Genomic DNA, 22,651 nt, shown 5'->3' with positions numbered 1-22,651 from the left:
GAATCCGTCATCACCAGAAGGTAAAACCAAAACTTGTGCTGATACTAATCTTCGCTTCAGCTCCTGGAAGCTGGTCTCGCAAGCCTCTGACCACATGAACTTCATGCCTTTCCTAGTCAAACGTGTCAACGACATAGCAATACTGGAGAAACTCTCAACGAATCGTCTGTAATATCCAGCCAGTCCTAAGAAACTGCGGATCTCCTGGACTGACTTCGGCTGATCCCAGCTAGTGGTAGCCTCGATCTTCTGTGGACTAGACGAGCATCTTACATGTCCCAGAAAACCAACTGAGGGAAGCCAAAATGCACACTTGCTGAACTTCGCATACAGATGATGTCGTCGAAGAGTCTCCAAGACTATGCAAAGGTGATGCGCATGTTCCTCCTCGGAACGTGAATAGATCAATATGTCATCGATAAATACAATCACAAACTGATCCAGATACTCCAAAAAGATACGGTTCATCAGATCCATAAATACTGCAGGAGCATTGGTAAGCCCAAATGACATTACCAAAAACTCATAATGTCCGTATCTGGTGCGAAATGCTGTCTTCTGAATATCAGAATCTCTAACTCTCAGCTGATGATATCCAGACCGCAGATCAATCTTAGAATACACTGATGTATCTCTGAGCTGATCAAATAAATCATCAATCCGTGGCAAGGGGTACTTATTTCTGATAGTCACTACATTCAGCTGCCTATAATCGATGCACAACCTCAGAGTACCATCCTTCTTCTTGACGAATAGTACAGGAGAACACTAAGGCGGAATACCGTGGGGTTCTCTACAAGGACACTGGAATGCTCCTGCCCGTGTATGCCGTATGCAGCTGCTGCAGGGGGAGCTGTCCTCTGCTGACGATGCGAAGATTGAGCTTTCGGCCCTCCTCGCTGAGTCTCGGACTGACCAAATTGTCCTCCCGGAACAGAAATCCCAGAAGCTACATGCTGAGCCTTCAACGAACAGTCTCGGCTCTAGTGCCCAGATAGTTTACAATAATAGCCAACTGACTGTCCCAGGGTGCATGCAGAGATGATGTGATCTCAGGACCCACATCGGGTGCAGTGAGAATCATCGGTGGACAGTTTCCGGTTCTGCTGAGAAGACCGGGAACGTCCTGATGAAGATCGTCCGGACTTCTGGGGTCGGCCAAATGATCCAGAAGTACCTTGACCCGTCTGAGTGTGACTGCTCTGCTGCTGCCCAGTAATCTGTGGCTGCTGGATCGGTCCGGAAGTCCGATCAGTCTGCTTCCACTTCTTGTCTGCATTCACTCTCCGATGAGTAGACTCAATCATGAGAGCTCTATCCAGTGTCTCGGTGTATGATGCTATACCAAGACCGACAACCTTCACCTGAAGATGCCCGTCGAGTCCCTGGACAAACTAGAGCATACGAGATTTATCCTCGACCACCAACTCAGGACAGAATCTGGCCAACCGATTAAATTCGGCATTATACTCCATCACTGAGCAGTTATTCTGTCGAAGCCTCAGAAAATCCTGCAGATGTGTCATCTGATATGCTCGGCGGAAATACTGACTCTCGAATGCCTCCCTAAATCTCGTGTATATAACATGCTGCTCGCCTATAATCGAGCGCTGTGTGTCCCACCAGATCTCTGCCCCGTCTCGTAAGTGGTAAGCAGTCAGCTCAGCCTTCTCCCACTCGGAGCAGGCCATGTAAAAGAATGTCCGCTCCATAGACTATCCAAGATTGAGCCACGCTCGGATCAGTCTCCCCGCGAAATAGCGTGAATTGGCTTTTCACCAACTCCGCCAAGGCTGGGATCCATTCTCGTGCCACAACCATATCCGTAGATATCGCTGCGGTACTAGGCAGAATCACTGGAGTTGATCTTATGGGTGGTACTGATGGATAGGTTGGAAGAGGTACCACTGGTGCTGCCACATAAACAGGGTAGGAACCACTAGTGGAACTACAGAGTAGGCATAAGAACTAAAAGTACGATGGTCAGTACCGGGTAAGAAGTAACCGGTACTACCGGTGTGGGTGCCTAGTATATAGTAACTGACACAGGTATCTGTAGTAATACCGAGTACGCAGTAACAGGCATGGCTAGAGAGGGTGCCGAGTATACCCCGAGTACTACTGATGGGGGAGGTGCCTGATATGCCGACGGTGGTACCACTAGTGGTACAGTCGAGGTATGTACCTCTGAAGTCGGAACCATCAGGGTTTTATAATCCGGCGTGCCTATAATATCCTGACGAGTCTGTCCCTGACGGACAAGCTCGACCCTAGCAGATCTCTCTGGAGACTCTATCTCCAGAGAATCTATCGGCCTCTTACGTGTGCGACCACGTCTAAGTACCGGAACACGTGTATGTGTCATATCAGTAAATAAAATGTTACCCAGATATCACTACAGGTTTAAGAACTGAAAAATTACCTAAATTACCTATTTGCCGTCTGGAGATATCCTGTCGCTGCTTAGCCCCCAAATAGATCCAATAAAACCTCGTCAAAATGCCTCGGAATTCCGAAACGAGAAGATTGACGGAAACCCGTACAATCCGAAAATATCCAGATACGCACGCAAAACTCGTAAGAACCAGTATCAGAACTGCTCTGATACCAAATAAATTGGTATCAGATAAACCTCGAAAATCCAAAACGAAGAGCAAGTATCGTGTACCTTGCTCTGATACCAAATAAATTGTCACGCCCCAGGTAGTCCCTGTCCGAAGAAATTTCGGCAGCATCTCCCCTGTACGGCGGACAATATGAATCTCAGTATACATATATCTATACCTCGGCCACACTCGGCCGGAACAATACAATACAAATAAGAAACAACCACGCAGTTTATATCAATATTCCACACAGCTCAACATATAATCAATCCACGCAGTTTAATAAGGAAGAACGATATAAAACCAACGAAGATATACGTACACATCCTACACCACTACAACAAAGAAAACAAATTCACGAAGTAGTGTGAAAATCTGCAGCGGAAAACAAAAGCAGCAAACCCAAAGGTTCGACATAAAGTCCACAATACAAACCCACAATACAAGTATACGTATAAAAGCGAATACAGAAAATGATATCTAGAAATCCTCGCGACCAAGGGGCTAGCGACTGGAATCTCTCCTGACGGCCTCAACCTGAAAAATAGTAACAACGGGGTGAGTTCAAGAACTCAGCAGGTAACCAATAGACATGTACAGCAATATATATCCACCAGTAATAACCTATGGTATAGTACACTAAACCATAGAGCCTACAGTACAGTCTTCTAACAGTACAACCTACGGTACGGTCTCCTAACAGTATAACAGATATGCATAGCTGAAATAAACTGTAATAACCAGCAATAGGCATAACGTACAGTCTATAGCAAGAATAATAAGAAAGGCATAACTGAAATAAACTATACTCACCTGCGAGGCTTGGGCCACTGACTGTCAACATACAAAGATAAAAATAGTCAGAGCAAAAGCATGTATCCTGTTTGCATGTCAATCATATGCAATCACCAAAATGCATCAATCATAACGAAGGCAATCCGTGCATATGATGCAATATGACATGGTCACCCCTGTCAACCAGTCAGCCATCTCACACACAATGGTGAGACCGAGTGGGTAGGGCTGTGACACCGTGCACTCTGCCATCACTGCCCCTGAAGAGTGACCGAGTGGACGGGATGCTGTCGGAGTACACCTATCCTCCTACCTCAAACATAGTGAGGGAGCGCAATGCTCTCAACTCCCGGTACGCGATGACGGGGAGGGATCCCTGTCTGCTACCACGCTGCAGTCACACTACCCATGAGCGGACCAGCGGAGCACTACAGAGCTACTGCCATACACACCCTACTGTGCTGTGCCACTACCCATGCAGTGAACACGTTGTGTGCAGGCCTATGTAGCCGGCCGACGAGCTCAACAATAATGGAGTCGTCAATCGCCCAGCATGCAATCATGCGATATGGTGCATGCGGCTACAATATGACATACCTGAACAAAGCCTCCTCCATATATGCGCGTGTCAAAAAGGTAAACACATATAACTATAAACATGATATAAACAGCATAAATCCAAAGACATCACATATACAATGATGTAAGTATCATGAATCCAAGAGCATGTATCACACATGTAAAGCAACTAATCCAGTAGAGTAGAGCACTATAGATATGCACCTCTATGAACATATATACACATGGCAAGAGATAAAATATCCAATCCTGAAGTAAAGCAACTAGCAGATGAAGCATGTGATAGGTATCAACTAGCTAAGACCAAGAGGGAGAATAATCTACTATCTACCACTAGTAAGTATATATAAGCTACACATATCATAAGACATTATCAAAAGATAAGTCAGAGGGTACCCGCCTCAAATAGAAGGTACAATCCAAATCCGAAGTCGAGACGCCTATCTCGAATCAGAGTCCTGTGTCAAACAATATATATATTTTATTTAGCTAAATCCAAATGAATAGCTAAATAAAATCTCCAAAACTAAATTAGGGCAAAACCCTAATCACCATTTAGATTAGAAATCTAAACTTAGATTAAATCCAATAGTTGACTAGGGTTAATTGTCTTAACCCTAATCATTCCATTAGTTTAATCTAAGCAACCAAATCTAATCACAATCAACCACTACTTACAACCTCTAGTAATCATGTAATCCAAATCATACCTAAATCTACACATAACCAACTAAATATAACCCTAATTCGTATCATTAAAACAAGGTAACAATTGACCTCCAAAAACTTACCCAAATCCAAGGTGATCACCAGTAGATCACCACCCAAGATGTTGCTGTCAGTTAGGGTAGTTGCTGTTGGAACCCAAGAAAGTTCACAACACTCAACCTTGCTGAAATCTTGAGCACACCTCACTGATCAGAACCTATTGACTGCTGGGATTCTTCTCCACTTCAACCGAGACCTCAATCACAGTGAAGAAGAGAAAGTCCAAGTACTGATCAAGGGATTTACAGCAAACAATTGAATCTGACATCAAGATCACAACAAAGAAAAGAGAGTAAGAATCAACAATGCATTACCTCGATCGGTTGCCTCCAGAAAGTGTCACCTAATCCAATCCATAATGCAATGTATTGAATCTACTGACCCTCAACTAGCCAGCGTCTGCCAAGACCTAGCTCCGGCAGAGGAATCCAAGATCCACTCAAACGATCCATGACCTGACCTAGGATCGCCGACGATCAAAGAGGAAAAGCAAGAATCGAGAAAGAAGACTCAATCTATGGCACAAACCAGAGAACAGGCAGATTCTGTTAGGGCTAGCTTACCCACGCCGGCGAATCGAGTGGCACAAATCCGAACTAGGGCACCTCTCCAAGCTTCGGTGGACGATTGGATGGGGGTCGACGCGAGATCTGGTCCTTCACCGTGCCCTAGCCGCAGCCCCTTCGGTGATCGGCCGCAAGATCCACCGAACAGCAACTCCTCGGCCGATTACAGTCTGGAGAGGAGAAACACCGACCGGATCTGAGCTTGTGGTGTCGATGCCGGCAGAGAAGGATCGCCGGAGGTCGAAGCTCCGTTCCTGTTGGTGCCGATTCATCCGCGGGCGAGAGGCAGCGAGAGGAGTCGGGGAGATCGGGGGAGGAAGGTGTTCGGGTTGGGTGAAGAGTCGGCGTTTGGGGAAAAGAAATAAGAAAAAGAATTTATAATTAAAACTTTTCCTCACTTAAATGGGAATCCCAAATAGGTTTTATCCGAACCCATAATTTTATCCCCGCAAAACCCATCGTACGAGCTCTAAAAAATTCCCAGAAAATTTCTAAAATTACTGGAAAAATTCTATAAGGCTATTTCTCAAATAACCCTAATAATTAAATTTTTCTGAGATCTTACAAAAGTAGACGACTTTACCTATACTACTAGAGCAGCAGGGACTGATATCACGTTGTCCCCTACTGCCATCCGAGAGTTTTTGGGGTTACGGGAGTCTACCTGTCCCTTTCAGTGCTATCTGCCCAGGGAGATACCCTTTGGAGATCCCTACTCGCATATCACTCTTGATACGATTTATTTGTATTTTTTTTTGGGCGAGCGAGTGCCCACTGTGACCTAGTTTAGGTCAGTTACCCTTCGAGTCCAGGACTACGCCCTCTATAGGGTCTTAGTCTTCTGCATTCTACCACTGAGCACTCGCGACATCGCGGTGATGCGTCCATTCCACTCTTTTCTCCTCTATGCCCTGTGTCATAGGTTAGATATTGACATTAGCCTACATATCTTTTCCACCATTATCTACTCGGCTGGATACGTGACTAGTGGGCGAGTTCATATGCCCTACTGTCACATTCTGACAGCATATATGTCCTCTTTGGACATTGATGTCACCAAAGGTGACGTCCGCCACATGACCGAGTTTGACGTTATAGGATCTAGGTGTTGGTGCAATTTCCAGTAGGTCAAGGTTGACCTAGTTGACCAAGCGTAAACCTTGGTCATGGTTTCGATGTTTGACAATACAGAAAGACATGTAGACATGGACAATGCAGGTGCAGTTGTCCATGCGAAGAGATACTGATCAGGGTCTGATCAGGTTGAATGAAGAAGAGTCAAGTAGGTCAAGGTTGACCGGATACTTGACTGGAAAGTCCTGGTGAGTGAAGCCAGGCAGACGGAAAAGTCCTGGTGAGTGAAGCCAGGCAGATTGGAAATCCTGGTGAGTGAAGCCAGGTGAAAACCCTAGTGAGTGAAGCTAGGTGAAAGTGAAAGTCCCGGTGAGTGAAGACAGGCAGTTGTAAAAGTCCTGGTGAGTGAAGTCAGGCAGTTGGAAAGTCCTGGTGAGTGAAACCAGGCAAGGGAAATCCAGATGGGTCAAGATTGACCAGACATCTGGTGAAAAGTCCAAGCAGAGAGCTTGGCACGGGAAAAGTCCAAGTATGGAGACTTGGCACGGAGAAGTCCAAGTATGGAAACTTGGCATGGGAAGTCGGAGAGAGCTCGGTAGCTCGTTCTCTGGACTGGACGAAGTCGGAGAGGGCTCGGTAGCTCGTTCTCTGGACCGGACGTGGAAGTCGGAGAGGGCTCGGTAGCTCGTTCTCCGGACTAGGTCAGAGAGGGCTCGGTAGCTCGTTCTCTAGACCAGGCGTTAGGGTTTAGAGCTGGGAAGCTCTAACCTAGCCATTGGATCGGTCGGCAGACCGATCCAGTGATACTGTGGTTTCCTGATCGGTCTGGAGACCGATTAGAAAGCGATCAGTGTGCCTCTGTGAGCTTACTGATCGGTCTGGGGACCGATCAGCATGAAGCCTGATCGGTCCCCGGGACCGATCAGGGTACGCACAGAGAGTTGGGCAACTCTCTGTGAAGCATTCTGATCGGTCTAGGGACCGATCAGCATAGAGCCTGATCGGTCCCCATGACCGATCAGCAGCACCCTGGACCGATCAGGGTGGAGCCTGATCGGTCCAGGCCTAGCCGTTGTGACTCAACGGCTAGGCTATTTCGGGCTTCTGTGTTCTGGCCTTTTTGCCTTGCAGGTTCGCAGGTTGGCTCAGGATATCAGAGGTTATAAAAGGATCGAGAGGCACTACAGAACAACTAGTACTTCTTCCTCTTCTTCCTACTGGCTGCTGAAGTATTTTCTGCTTGAGCTTTGTTGAGCTCTTCTTCGCTGAAGCTTCGCGTGAGCTTCCCTCGACTGGGACTTCAACTGGACAGTTGGTGCTGTGGTTGGATTCCCGTGAAGTTGCTGCTTCATCCAGTCGACAAGAAGGCAAGCTAGGGTTATTACATTTATGTATTGTATTTAGTTTCCTGCTGTATTCTTGTACTCCTGTTTATCTTGCTGTTGCAAGACATTGTGGCGAGGTTTCTCCACCCAGAAGGAGTGATTATTAGCCGGGTTTCCGGGGTCTCATCCACCGACGGATTGATAGGCTTTGTCCACCTTACGGACACGCCGAGGAGTAGGAGTATATCTCCGAACCTCGTTACATCGACGCGTGTTGAGGTTTGATTCCTCCGCTTTCGTTTCTATTATTTTTATTTCCGCTACGCTAACCTTGATTTGTAGAAAGAAACGCGAATTTAGGGGCGGCTATTCACACACCCCCCCCCTCTCTAGCCGCAAACCATCGATCCTAACAAGTGGTATCAGAGCAAGGTTGCTCTTCGACGAATTAACACCCAGGGGAGCACAAGCTAGAGAATGGATGGACTTGGAGAAGACGTCACGATTCCACCCTTCTACGATCGCGACGACTTCGCGTTTTGGAAGGTAAGAATGAAGTACTTTCTTATGACTAACTTAGTTAATTGGAATTGTGTACAAGTAGGTTTTGTTCCTCCAAGGGATGAAGAAGGAGAAATTTTTGAGAAGAATAGGTGGACGAATGAACAAATCCACCAATCCGTAATCAAAGACGAGGTAATGAAAATTTTTGAATTCTCATTACCTAACGATATCTTGTGTAAGATAGGTGGTTACAACAATGCCAAGGAATTGTGGAACAACTTGGCCAAGTTCCATGAGGGAAGCTCCAATTCAAGTCATGAAGAGGAGTCAAGTGAGTCAAGTAGCTCACTTCATGGAGGTAAGGAATTAGAAGTTGAGGGCTACTTAACATCTAATGAAGAAGAGGAGGAGAGTTCTTCTTCGAGATTGGAGCAAGAAGAAGAAGCTTCTACCTCCGGAAGGGATGAAGGAGAAAGCTCATATCCACCCTCAACCCTAGGTAACTCAAGCAATCTACTTTCAAGTAAATTACATATAATATGCTTTGAGTGTAGGGAAGTTGGGCATTACAAGAGTAAATGTCCAAAGAGGATTAGGAAGACTCCACCGGCGCCAAAGGTCAAGGAAGCCGGAGTCCCGATACGCAAGGGCAAGGAGCACGTGGTGTGTTTCCAATGCAAGCAAAGGGGACACTATAGGAGTCAATGTCCGAGGGGGAGACAACCTCACAAGGACAAGAGACCGAGCACGTCAATAGGGGGAGCGAAGGCAAACCCTAAGGTAACATTTAAGTCTCACTCTTACAATAAGACACATGCTAGTAGTTTTGTTGCAATTGTTAATAATGATAAGCATGTTAACTTTAGGAACCAATATATGTGCTTAGGTGCTAAACATGTTAGCCTAGGTAAGGACAACACTAGAAATGTCAATCCTAGGATTAACTCATCTAAGGTTAGGGAGAACCTAGGTAGAAATCCCAAATCAACTAGACACATGCCTAGGAATACCTCAAAAAAAAATGATAAATTAAAGCTTGAGGTATTAGAGAAAGAAAATCTAGTCTTTAGGTCAAGACTTGACTCTCTAGAAAAGGCTCTTAAGGATTTGACTCTAGGGTCTAGGGGTCAAAAACCCAAGTCCAAGGACAAGAAAGGTTTGGGTCACAAACCTAAGTCCCAAGTAGTCAAGCCCAATTATCATAATGTTCCATTCGATTATGGAACAAAACCTAGGGCTAGGAAGAACAACACAAAAGTCACAAGGGGAGTCACCCCTAGAGTTGATCTTGATGAGTCCCAAATGACCAAGGCTTCAAAGCCTAGGAGGGTCATTAGGAGGGTTGCTAGGGAAGTCATCCCTAGTGAATATTTAGTGAACCCAATGAGCTCCAATAGGTATTGGGTTCCTAGGAGCGTGATTTCATCACGCTAGATTAGTTAGGGTGTGCCAACCTTACTTGAATAGGTAGTTAACCTAATCATGGTAAAAGGTGGCACTTTAGGATTTTTCAAGGTATAATCAAGCCTTGAAAATGAAATTAAGAATTATTCCTAAGGTGATTAGAATGTGCCAATCAAATTTGAGGAGTTGTCTAGTGTCAATCTAATTGGCACATAGTGATCTAAAAATCTTTGGTATAAGATGCTAGGTCTATTACACTTAGGAATATAGAATTTATGACAAAATGATCAAAATTATCAAAAATTGCAACTAAGGCTTGAATTATGTATTTTCTATACCTTTACATGTTATTTGCCATATATTGTTTGCCATATGTCATGTCATGACATCATATTTATTTTATGATCATTTAAAATGTCATGATAATGCTTAGGTTAATTTAAATGTCATGCTTTATTTAAGTTTCACACTTTATGCCATGACATCATGACATTGGCACATGTTTCATTTATGATATCATTATATGCCATGTCATCATCTCTTCTCTTGCATTTTGGATCAATTAAATTGACTTAAGGATAAACCACATAATTTGATATGGAGATCAAGTTGTTGTTTTAGAAAATGCATGAGAACTTAGGCTAAGATGACCTAAACCCATATCTCACATTAAAATTGACTTGAATGTGTTTGATACACCTTAGATGTGTGTGAGATATTAGGATGATGAGTTAGGATCAAGGTGCATGGTTCTTGTACCTAGATGAACCTAATTCTAAATGGGGGATCATAGGGAAAGCTTGTGTACAAGTCATGTACATTTAGTTCTAAGATTGTGATACCAAATTAAAGGGTTTAAAATCATTTCAAAATTGATTTGAAAAACCTTGATGAAGCTTTTCTAGTAATAGCCTTCATCATTGAACAAGTTGATACAAAGATGCCTTAACTTTGAGCTATTTCAAAGTCTTTTGAACTTTGTATCAAGATTGAAAAATGGAAGATATTTTCATAGAAAACTATTTTTCCATGATAGTATGTGGTATGAGGAATGTATCCTCAAAATTTCATAATTTTTCAATTTTTCTGTGATTTTCTAGAGGTTTCTGAATTTCGGGAAGGAAAAATTCAGAAATCTGTCCATCAGTGTAAGGATCGGTCACTGGACCGATCCAGGGCTTTCCTGATCGGTCACTGGTCCAGAGGAAGCCTGATCGGTCCGGTGACCGATCAGGGCGTGCCAACTTGCTGAAATTCGACTGGTTGTCTGAAATTTCAGCTCGGGAAGTGGTGTTTTAGGTTTCTAAAGGTTTGGAACTCTCCAAGACATTGTTGGTGCAATGGTCAAGGGGGAGTTGACCTTTAGGGGGAGTTTTACTCGTCGAAAATTTTGAGGATGAGTGATATGGGATTATCACTAAGTTGATTGTTGAATTTAGTTTCAAGGGGGAAATTAAGGGTTTCAATGAAAGGTATGGGACTTTCATTAGGAACAAACTCTTGACCTTGATTTACTCCTTTTGATGTGTATCAAAAAAAGGGAGAGAATGTCTAGAGAATGTTCAAGGAAGAACATTAGAGTTAGTGGGAGAGTTTGTTGATCACAACAAATGAAGTTGTGAACAACGATAACTTACTCTTCAAGGGGAGAGTTTGTTGATGTGTGCCAATAGGGGGAGAATGAAGGGTTTAAGTTAGGCCTTCATTATCTAAGAAGGGGGTTGCCTTCTTAGAAGGAGAATGTAAGGTTGTAACTTATGTTTCATTACCTAGTGCCATGAAGAAAGTTGAGGCTATTGGATTAGCCTAACTTAAAGGTATTGTCAAACATCAAAAAGGGGGAGATTGTTGGTGCAATTTCCAGTAGGTCAAGGTTGACCTAGTTGACCAAGCGTAAACCTTGGTCATGGTTTCGATGTTTGACAATACAGAAAGACATGTAGACATCGACAATGCAGGTGCAGTTGTCCATGCGGAGAGATACTGATCAGGGTCTGATCAGGTTGAATGAAGAAGAGTCAAGTAGGTCAAGGTTGACCGGATACTTGACTGGAAAGTCCTGGTGAGTGAAGCCAGGCAGACGGAAAAGTCCTGGTGAGTGAAGCCAGGCAGATTGGAAATCCTGGTGAGTGAAGCCAGGTGAAAACCCTAGTGAGTGAAGCTAGGTGAAAGTGAAAGTCCCGGTGAGTGAAGACAGGCCGTTGTAAAAGTCCTGGTGAGTGAAGCCAGGCAGTTGGAAAGTCCTGGAGAGTGAAACCAGGCAAGGGAAATCCAGATGGGTCAAGATTAACCAGACATCTGGTGAAAAGTCCAAGCAGAGAGCTTGGCACGGGAAAAGTCCAAGTATGGAGACTTGGCACGGAGAAGTCCAAGTATGGAAACATGGCATGGGAAGTCGGAGAGAGCTCGGTAGCTCGTTCTCTGGACTGGACGAAGTCGGAGAGGGCTCGGTAGCTCGTTCTCTGGACCGGACGTGGAAGTCGGAGAGGGCTCGGTAGCTCGTTCTCCGGACTAGGTCAGAGAGGGCTCGGTAGCTCGTTCTCTAGACCAGGCGTTAGGGTTTAGAGCTGGGAAGCTCTAACCTAGCCATTGGATCGGTCGGCAGACCGATCCAGTGATACTGTGGTTTCCTGATCGGTCTGGAGACCGATTAGAAAGCGATCAGTGTGCCTCTGTGAGCTTACTGATCGGTCTGGGGACCGATCAGCATGAAGCCTGATCGGTCCCCGGGACCGATCAGGGTACGCACAGAGAGTTGGGCAACTCTCTGTGAAGCATTCTGATCGGTCTAGGGACCGATCAGCATAGAGCCTGATCGGTCCCCATGACCGATCAGCAGCACCCTGGACCGATCAGGGTGGAGCCTGATCGGTCCAGGCCTAGCCGTTGTGACTCAACGGCTAGGCTATTTCGGGCTTCTGTGTTCTGGCCTTTTTGCCTTGCAGGTTCGCAGGTTGGCTCAGGATATCAGAGGTTATAAAAGGATCGAGAGGCACTACAGAACAACTAGTACTTCTTCCTCTTCTTCCTACTGACTGCTGAAGTATTTTCTGCTTGAGCTTTGTTGAGCTCTTCTTCGCTGAAGCTTCGCGTGAGCTTCCCTCGGCTGGGACTTCAACTGGACAGTTGGTGTTGTGGTTGGATTCCCGTGAAGTTGCTGCTTCATCCAGTCGACAAGAAGGCAAGCTAGGGTTATTACATTTTTGTATTGTACTTAGTTTCCTGCTGTATTCTTGTACTCCTGTTTATCTTGCTGTTGCAAGACATTGTGGCGAGGTTTCTCCACCCAGAAGGAGTGATTATTAGCCGGGTTTCCGGGGTCCCATCCACCGACAGATTGATAGGCTTCGTCCACCTTACGGACACGCCGAGGAGTAGGAGTATATCTCCGAACCTCGTTACATCGACGCGTGTTGAGGTTTGATTTCTCCGCTTTCGTTTCTATTATTTTTATTTCCGCTACGCTAACCTTGATTTGTAGAAAGAAACGCGAATTTGGGGGCGGCTATTCACACCCCCCCCTCTCTAGCCGCAATCCATCGATCCTAACAAGTGGTATCAGAGCAAGGTTGCTCTTCGACGGATTAACACCCGGGGGAGCACAAGCTAGAGAATGGATGGTCTTGGAGAAGACGTCACGATTCCACCCTTCTACGATCGCGACGACTTCACGTTTTGGAAGGTAAGAATGAAGTACTTTCTTATGACTAACTTATTTAATTGGAATTGTGTACAAGTAGGTTTTGTTCCTCCAAGGGATGAAGAAGGAGAAATTCTTGAGAAGAAGAGGTGGACTAAGGAACAAATCCACCACTCCGTAATCAACGACGAGGTAATGAAAATTTTTGAATTCTCATTACCTAACGATATCTTGTGTAAGAATGGTGGTTATAACAATGCCAAGGAATTGTGGAACAACTTGGCCAAGTTCCATGAGGGAAGCTCCAATTCAAGTCATGAAGAGGAGTCAAGTGAGTCAAGTAGCTCACTTCATGGAGGTAAGGAATTAGAAGTTGAGGGCTACTCAACATCTAATGAAGAAGAGGAGGAGAGTTCTTCTTCAAGATTGGAGCAAGAAGAAGAAGCTTCTACCTCCGGAAGGGATGAAGGAGAAAGCTCATATCCACCCTCAACCCTAGGTAACTCAAGCAATCTACTTTCAAGTAAATTACATATAATATGCTTTGAGTGTAGGGAAGTTGGGCATTACAAGAGTAAATGTCCAAAGAGGATTAGGAAGACTCCACCGGCGCCAAAGGTCAAGGAAGCCGGAGTCCCGATACGCAAGGGCAAGGAGCACGTGGTGTGTTTCCAATACAAGCAAAGGGGACACTATAGGAGTCAATGTCCGAGGGGGAGGCAACCTCACAAGGACAAGAGACCGAGCACGTCAATAGGGGGAGCGAAGGCAAACCCTAAGGTAACATTTAAGTCTCACTCTTGCAATAAGACACATGCTAGTAGTTTTGTTGCAATTGTTAATAATGATAAGAATGTTAACTTTAGGAACCAATATAGGTGCTTAGGTGCTAAACATGTTAGCCTAGGTAAGGACAACACTAGAAATGTCAATCCTAGGATTAACTCATCTAAGGTTAGGGAGAACCTAGGTAGAAATCCCAAATCAACTAAACACATGCCTAGGAATACCTCAAAGAAAAATGATAAATTAAAGCTTGAGGTATTAGAGAAAGAAAATCTAGTCTTTAGGTCAAGACTTGACTCTCTAGAAAAGGCTCTTAAGGATTTGACTCTAGGGTCTAGGGGTCAAAAACCCAAGTCCAAGGACAAGAAAGGTTTGGGTCACAAACCTAAGTCCCAAGTAGTCAAGCCCAATTATCATAATGTTCCATTCGATTATGGAACAAAACCTAGGGCTAGGAAGAACAACACCAAAGTCACAAGGGGAGTCACCCCTAGAGTTGATCTTGATGAGTCCCAAATGACCAAGGCTTCAAAGCCTAGGAGGGTCATTAGGAGGGTTGCTAGGGAAGTCATCCCTAGTGAATATTTAGTGAACCCAATGAGTTCCAATAGGTATTGGGTTCCTAGGAGCGTGATTTCATCACGCTAGATTAGTTAGGGTGTGCCAACCTTACTTGGATAGGTAGTTAACCTAATCATGGCAAAAGGTGGCACTTTAGGATTTTTCAAGGTATAATCAAGCCTTGAAAATGAAATTAAGAATTATTTCTAAGGTGATTAGAATGTGCCAATCAAATTTGAGGAGTTGTCTAGAGTCAATCTAATTGGCACATAGTGATCTAAAAATCTTTAGTATAAGATGCTAGGTCTATTACACTTAGGAATATAGAATTTATGGAAAAATGATCGAAATTATCAAAAATGGCAACTAAGGCTAGAATTAGGTATTTTCTATTCCTTTACATGTTATTTGCCATATATTGTTTGCCATATGCCATGTCATGACATCATATTTATTTTATGATCATTTAAAATGTCATGATAATGCTTAGGTTAGTTTAAATGTCATGCTTTATTTAAGTTTCACACTTTATGCCATGACATCATGACATTGGCACATGTTTCATTTATGATATTATTATATGCCATGTCATCATCTCTTCTCTTGCATTTAGGATCAATTAAATTGACTTAAGGATAAACCACACAATTTGATATGGAGATCAAGTTGTTGTTTTAGAAAATGCATGAGAACTTAGCCTAAGATGACCTAAACCCATATCTCACATCAAAATTGACTTGAATGTGTTTGATACACCTTAGATGTGTGTGAGATATTAGGATGATGAGTTAGGATCAAGGTGCATGGTTCTTGTACCTAGATGAACCTAATTCTAAATGGGGGATCATAGGGAAAGCTTGTGTACAAGTCATGTACATTTAGTTCTAAGATTGTGATCCCAAATTAAAGGGTTTAAAATCATTTCAAAATTGATTTGAAAAACCTTGATGAAGCTTTTCTAGTAATAGCCTTCATCATTGAACAAGTTGATACAAAGATAACTTAACTTTGAGCTATTTCAAAGTCTTTTAACTTTGTATCAAGATTGAAAAATGGAAGATATTTTCATAGAAATCTATTTTTCCATGATAGTATGTGGTATGAGGAATGTATCCTCAAAATTTCATAATTTTTCTAATTTTCTGTGATTTTCTAGAGGTTTCTGAATTTCGGGAAGGAAAAATTCAGAAATCTGTCCATCAGTGTCTGGATCGGTCACTGGACCGATCCAGGGCTTTCCTGATCGGTCACTAGTCCAGAGGAAGGCTGATCGGTCCGGTGACCGATCAGGGCGTGCCAACTTGCTGAAATTCGACTGGTTGTCTGAAATTTCAGCTCGGGAAGTGGTGTTTTAGGTTTCTAAAGGTTTAGAACTCTCCAAGACATTGTTGGTGCAATGGTCAAGGGGGAGTTGACCTTTAGGGGGAGTTTTTACTCGTCGAAATTTTTGAGGATGAGTGATATGGGATTATCACTAAGTTGATTGTTGAATTTAGTTTCTAGGGGGAAATTAAGGGTTTCAATGAAAGGTATGGGACTTTCATTAGGAAGAAACTCTTGACCTTGATTTACTCCTTTTGATGTGTATCAAAAAGGGGGAGAGAATGTCTAGAGAATGTTCAAGGAAGAACATTGGAGTTAGTGGGAGAGTTTGTTGATCACAACAAATGAAGTTGTGAACAACGATAACTTACTCTTCAAGGGGAGAGTTTGTTGATGTGTGCCAATAGGGGGAGAATGAAGGGTTTAAGTTAGGTCTTCATTATCTAAGAAGGAGGTTGCCTTCTTAGAAGGAGAATGTAAGGTTGTAACTTATGTTTCATTAACTAGTGGCATGAAGAAAGTTGAGGCTATTGGATTAGCCTAACTTAAAGGTATTGTCAAACATCAAAAAGGGGGAGATTGTTGGTGCAATTTCCAGTAGGTCAAGGTTGACCTAGTTGACCAAGCGTAAACCTTGGTCATGGTTTCGATGTTTGACAATACAGAAAGACATGTAGACATGGACAATGCAGGTGCAGTTGTCCATGCGGAGAGATACTGATCAGGGTCTGATCAGGTTGAATGAAGAAGAGTCAAGTAGGTCAAGGTTGACCGGATACTTGACTGGAAAGTCCTGGTGAGTGAAGCCAAGCAGACGGAAAAGTCCTGGTGAGTGAAGCCAGGCAGATTGGAAATCCTGGTGAGTGAAGCCAGGTGAAAACCCTAGTGAGTGAAGCTAGGTGAAAGTGAAAGTCCCGGTGAGTCAAGACAGGCAGTTGTAAAAGTCCTGGTGAGTGAAGCCAGGCAGTTGGAAAGTCCTGGTGAGTGAAACCAGGCAAGGGAAATCCAGATGGGTCAAGATTGACCAGACATCTGGTGAAAATTCCAAGCAGAGAGCTTGGCACGGGAAAAGTCCAAGTATGGAGACTTGGCACGGAGAAGTCCAAGTATGGAAACTTGGCATGGGAAGTCGGAGAGAGCTCGGTAGCTCGTTCTCTGGACCGGACGAAGTCGGAGAGGGCTCGGTAGCTCGTTCTTTGGACCGGACGTGGAAGTCGGAGAGGGCGCGGTAGCTCGTTCTCCGGACTAGGTCAGAGAGGGCTCGGTAGCTCGTTCTCCAGAGTTAGGTTAGAGAGGGACTAAGTCCCATGCTACATTGGATTGGTCGGCAGACCGATCCAGTGATACTGTGGTTTCCTGATCGGTCCGGAGACCGATTAGAAAGCGATCGGTGTGCCTCAGTGAGCTTATTGATCGGTCCGGGGACCGATCAAGATGAAGCCTGATCGGTCCCCGGGACCGATCAGGGACGCTACCACCGGAAAGAACATCTGATCGGTCTAGGGACCGATCAGCATAGAGCCTGATCGGTCCCCATGACCGATCAGCAGCACCCTGGACCGATCAGGGTGGAGCCTGATCGGTCCAGGCCTAGCCGTTGTGACTCAACGGCTAGGCTATTTCGGGCTTCTGTGTTCTGGCCTTTTTGCCTTGCAGGTTCGCAGGTTGGCTCAGGATATCAGAGGTTATAAAAGGATCGAGAGGCACTACAGAACATCTTCTACTTCTTCCTCTTCTTCCTACTGACTGCTGAAGTATTTTCTGCTTGAGCTTTGTTGAGCTCTTCTTCGCTGAAGCTTCGCGTGAGCTTCCCTCGGCTGGGACTTCAACTGGACAGTTGGTGCTGTGGTTGGATTCCCGTGAAGTTGCTGCTTCATCCAGTCGACAAGAAGGCAAGCTAGGGTTATTACATTTTTGTATTGTACTTAGTTTCCTGCTGTATTCTTGTACTCCTGTTTATCTTGCTGTTGCAAGACATTGTGGCGAGGTTTCTCCACCCAGAAGGAGTGATTATTAGCCGGGTTTCCGGGGTCTCATCCACCGACGGATTGATAGGCTTCGTCCACCTTACGGGCACGCCGAGGAGTAGGAGTATATCTCCGAACCTCGTTACATTGACGCGTGTTGAGGTTTGATTTCTCCGCTTTCGTTTCTATTATTTTTATTTCCACTGCGCTAACCTTGATTTGTAGAAAGAAACGCGAATTTGGGGGCGGCTATTCACACCCCCCCTCTCTAGCCGCAATCCATCGATCCTAACACTAGGAACTTTTCCCTAGCTAGTATTCATATAGATGGTGCGGGTATCATGTCTTGGCAAAGGGGGGCACAGCACCAGCCCGATCCAGATGCTCAGCAGGAGGAGGCAGAACATGATGAGTTTTTTCTCGCACTATTTCCTGATGAGGCCGCTCCTGCTCCAGCACCAGCTCGAGCCCCACGTCCTCAAACACTAGCCGATCGAGTATCCGGACTAGAGAGAGCTATGTCGAGCCTCCAGCAGGAGTCCTCCGAGTTTCACCGAGACATACGGCGAGAGGTCTCCGATTTTCGACGAGAGGTGCGACAGGAGGTCTCTGATTTATGGCGAGATGTGCGGCAGGAGATCTCCGACCTGCGACTAGACCTACGAGAGGACGACCGGACTCATCACACTGAGATATTAGCATTGCTTCGGTCGATGGGTTCCGGACCACCTCCGTCATCGTCTCAGTAGTCGTGATTATTACATAGCATTGTTATGACACTATTATAGCTTTTTGTAGTACATATTATTCTATTGATCGTCATTTTCAGATCTGATTGGTTTCACTCTAATTTAATAGACTAGGACTTTTCAAAAGTCAAAACTATTTTCAAAAACAATTATTTTAAAATTCTAGGTTAAATTTGTTTTCATTTGTTTTAAAACCTTCCAAATTTTAGAATTTTAAAACAACTTTAGCCTTAGACTAGAAAAATCTCTTTAGAAATCATGTTCCCCCAGGACTAGTGTTTGAGCATCTCACAAACATAGAAAGGGGTGAGATGTATAGGCAAATTGCCTGGACTTAAGATGCTTATGTCAGTGCATCGATATAAGTCTGGGTGTTAAATACAAAACATACATCAATCAAGTTAAGTTATTCAGTTTAGTCAACCGCTAACTGATTACAATGAACTTAACTTGACTAACCAAGTGATAACTTCTATCTTCTGATAGTTAGTAAGTACCTAATTGGTTAGACAGCTATTTTAGATGTCAGGTTTAGGGGGAGGATTAAACCATCACTTAACACCAAAATTATTTTCTCCATCTTATACATAATCTTTTTTTAAGTTTTTTTCAGTTTTGAGATTAAATTTTAGTTTTTTACAAACTTAATCAGTTTTGAAAAGTAAATATTTTTTAAAACTTAGCCATGAAATCCTCAATCTTAAAAACTTTTGTGTTAAATTTTCTAAACTAACTTTTATAAAACTATATTCTTCAATTAGATTTTATAAACTAAGATTTTTTTTAATATATTGCAAACTTAGTTTAGTAAATATCTTTTAAAACTCATCTTTGAAATCTCAGGTTTGAAACGTATTTCAAAATTAAACTTATGTTTGTAAATTTTCTTGATAAATCTAGTTTTGAAAACTTAGTCTTAAAATTTTAATTTTGGAAACTTATTTTTGAAAATACTTTGAAAATTTAAAACTTGATACACGTATAAGTTTTTTCTGATTAGAAAATTCTCTTTGAGTTTGCAAAGCCATTTTTTAAAAAAATTAATTTTGCAAAAATGATCTTTAAAAATTAACTACTCTCTCAAAACTTATCTATTTTCCAAAAGCTAAAGTTAATGTTTTAAACAAGTCTTCCAAAATTTAAACTCCCCCAAGTAAACTTGTCATCATTTCTTAAATTTCTGTTACTTTCTTTATACTCTGTATTGATGCTTATGTCCTTATTTGATGAATGCCAAAGGGGGAGGGATAGGTGGTTAAGTTAGAGCAACTAAATGCAAACTTGAAACACTAACTTAAAACCTTAAAAACCTCGAAAATCATGCTTGATTTTTTTCACTAACTTTACCTTAAAAACATCGAAAATCATGCTTGATTTTTTTTTCACTAACTTAACCAGGTTGTCATTCCATCAAAAAGGGGGAGATTGTTGGTGCGGTGAGCACTAACAGTCTAACTCAGGTTTTGGTGAATAGAAAATCAAGTTAAGTTAGGTTCGTCGTTATCTAACACTCTGATCGAGTGTGCAGGATAAGTCTAGACAGGTCGACGGGCTGACCGGATGTCTGGCACGAAGTCCAAGCGGGTCGACGGGTTGACCGGACGCTTGCCGAGAAGTCCAGCTAGGTCGACGGGCTGACCCGATAGCTAGCGAGAAGTCCAAGCGGGTCGACGGGCTGACCGGATACTTGGCGAGAAGTCCAGCTAGGTCGACGGGCTGACCGGATAGCTGGCGAGAAGTCCAGACGGGTCGAAGGGCTGATCGGACGTCTGGCAGGTGAGTAAAGGTAAGTCACTGGAAGGGAGTGACTGTGAGGACGCGTTCCCGGGAAGGGAACATTAGGCGTCGATCCAGCTTAGATCCATTTCGGATATCTAAGTCGAGATCGTGACTAGATTCCGGTCTCGGAAAGACGGAATATAAGTCATAATCTTCTTTGATTAAAGTATAAACTATGCTAACATCTTATTCTGCAGGATATACATATTGTTTGCCTCGGACTAACTCTTTCTTGCAGATAAAGGAGTTTCTGGAGAAAAAGTGGTCCGGGCGCCCGGAAGGGATCCGGACGCCCGGGAGGCAATTTCTATCCCTGGCGTGCGTCGACACGTGGAGCTCGTTGGTTGGGCGGGCTACGTCACACCAGGGCGCCCGGAAGGGATCCAGGCGCCCCGAGCATCCTATAAAAGGAGGGTCAAAGGGGAGCTTCAAAGACAACTGAAAAAAGAGATCTTCTACTGTGTAACGCCCCGCCCTCCTGCTAAGGCGACGGGGGTTACTTGGACACATACATACTTACTTAACAGAGCGGAAGTTTTACTTAGAGAAATTAAAAACTTTTACTTTAAAATCACTATAGACATATAAAACCACATAGCATACTTATCATGATTTTTGAGTCATAATACCCAAACACATAATTAAGGTCATGGAGTCAAAATGAAATAACATAAACATGGCATATTTCTTTATTAACAAAAGCAAGTCTTTCCTTTAGCCAAGCCACTACCACACACATCCTTCTAGCCCCTCCTGCTGCTCCCCTAGTACATCCATTCCTTGCCTTTATCTGTGGTACAAGAAAGTAAGCTGTGAGCACTCATGGCTCAGTAAGTTCCTTTCCTACTCACAAAAATCGTATAGCATATCAAAATCACAAGTCAAAATGCATGGAAACAATTTATCATATCAAGCAGCATATCATGGCATATCATAACATAATCATCATAAAGTATCATAGCATATTCTAACATGAACATCAAATGAATCCTGACATAGCATAACATCATCATAAATATCATGGCATAATCATAAAGTATATGCAAGGTGAATTCCTAAACATGTATCATGAAACATATGCAACATGTCTTTTAAAAACTTATAATATACATACTTAAACATAATCTCAACATGATTAGGGCCCCGGCTTGTACCACATACATAAATGCGCGCGTCCTATGTAGGTCCAAGGTAGCAAGTCTTGAACCCCACAAGGCATACATACTAGGCCCGTTTCTTAGTCCATCGACCTAGGGGCACTTAGGAGCCCATCCCTAACGATACCCGTTTCTTAGTCCATCGACCCCGGGGCGCTTATGGAGCCCACCCTTGGTATAAGCCATACATAAAGTAAAGTAGCATGTCATACATATCATAGTTCTTATCATTTCATGCATAACATATTTCTTAACATATCATAAAACATGCATATTTGGGCACACAGCACATGCATGGATCATAAGCATACATAATGAACATGTCATTTATCACATCATAAGGCATGCATATTTGGGCACACAGCACATGCATGGATCATAAACGTACATAATGGACATGTCATTTATCATAGAAAGACATAATCATACATGGAATCATTTAAATAACATCTCTTAATTCATAGCATAGCATGTGAGGCACATCTAGGTCACTAAACCTTTTATGGCTGAAAGTCAAGAGTAGGGACATGAACTCTAGACAACATACAAACATAAGAATCTCATGCTAACTTCACATCCTATCATAAGAAAGATCATAAGCATGTTAACCTAAATCTTTAAGCCCTCCTAGGTTTCTAATTCTTTCATGGCCGAAACCTTCATGAAGAGCAATCGAGTTCTAAACAACATGTAAACATGAAAACCCTAAACTCATATCATATCATATTTCATAAGGAACAACTTGAGCATGTTTAATTTGGGTTCTAAGTTCCATAAGCTTCTATCCTTATCATGGCCGAACCCTAGCAAGCCTTATTCTAGGTTACATGTAGCATGAAGGTGTTGAACCTTAAGCCAATATCCTACACATTTCATGAGGAACATCATAAGCACATTTGGTTCAAGTTCCAAACTTCCTAAACCCATTAACTCAAGGTGGCCGAAACATATTAAGCATGGAAAACTAGATTTCTAGTGGCATAAGAGCATGGAAAAACACAACTACATTTCATAGCATTTATCACAAGAAACATCATGAGTATATCTAAGTTGGGTTCTAAATTTCCC

At 43.3% G+C, this 22,651-nt stretch overlaps 1 long non-coding RNA gene across 1 annotated transcript; it reads right to left on the bottom strand.

The window, feature by feature from the left end:
* Positions 1-4,906: 4,906 nt before the first annotated feature.
* LOC122016999 lies at positions 4,907-5,241 on the bottom strand. The gene is made up of 2 exons (XR_006121243.1): positions 5,063-5,241; positions 4,907-4,977 (listed from the first exon to the last, which is right to left on the bottom strand). It is a non-coding gene; the product is annotated as an uncharacterized LOC122016999 (long non-coding RNA).
* Positions 5,242-22,651: the final 17,410 nt, after the last annotated feature.

This window comes from Zingiber officinale, chromosome 8B (assembly GCF_018446385.1).
Source record: "Zingiber officinale cultivar Zhangliang chromosome 8B, Zo_v1.1, whole genome shotgun sequence".
Taxonomy (NCBI): domain Eukaryota; kingdom Viridiplantae; phylum Streptophyta; class Magnoliopsida; order Zingiberales; family Zingiberaceae; genus Zingiber; species Zingiber officinale.
Note: the sequence above shows the minus strand (reverse complement) of the source record. Positions and strands in the feature narration are given on the sequence as shown.